This window comes from Triticum aestivum, chromosome 2D (assembly GCF_018294505.1).
Source record: "Triticum aestivum cultivar Chinese Spring chromosome 2D, IWGSC CS RefSeq v2.1, whole genome shotgun sequence".
NCBI lineage: Eukaryota > Viridiplantae > Streptophyta > Magnoliopsida > Poales > Poaceae > Triticum > Triticum aestivum.
Genome location: NC_057799.1, coordinates 33,864,450 through 33,864,897, shown reverse-complemented (window position 1 = coordinate 33,864,897; position 448 = coordinate 33,864,450).

The following is a 448-nucleotide window of genomic DNA, read 5'->3' as shown; positions in this document are numbered from 1 at the left end:
GTACCGGTTGGTAACACCAACCGGTACTAAAGGTTGGGGGTTTTGGGTTCATGATTTTTTTCCTTTAATTTTGTGTTTTCCATTTAATTCTTTTTCATTTGCTGGTATTTTATGATGCTACATATTATACACGTTATGCATATATATAAATAGAATTTCTCGTAGAACCGATCATATATATATATCATCGAATGTCTCGCACCACCATTCACACATACACATGTATATATATACAATTTGGTATATACAATTTCTCCTACATGGAGGCCTTACTGCGGTAGCGGGCAATGGTATTCTCCTTTGGGATCTATGACCTGATCGAGCAAAAATCGCGCTATTTCCTCTTGAATTGCTCGTACGCGATCCGTTGGTAGGAGCTTATCCCGCACCTCATTGAACTGTTAAGAAGATCAATATGCATGTATTCGCCGTTGTGTGATTAGATATC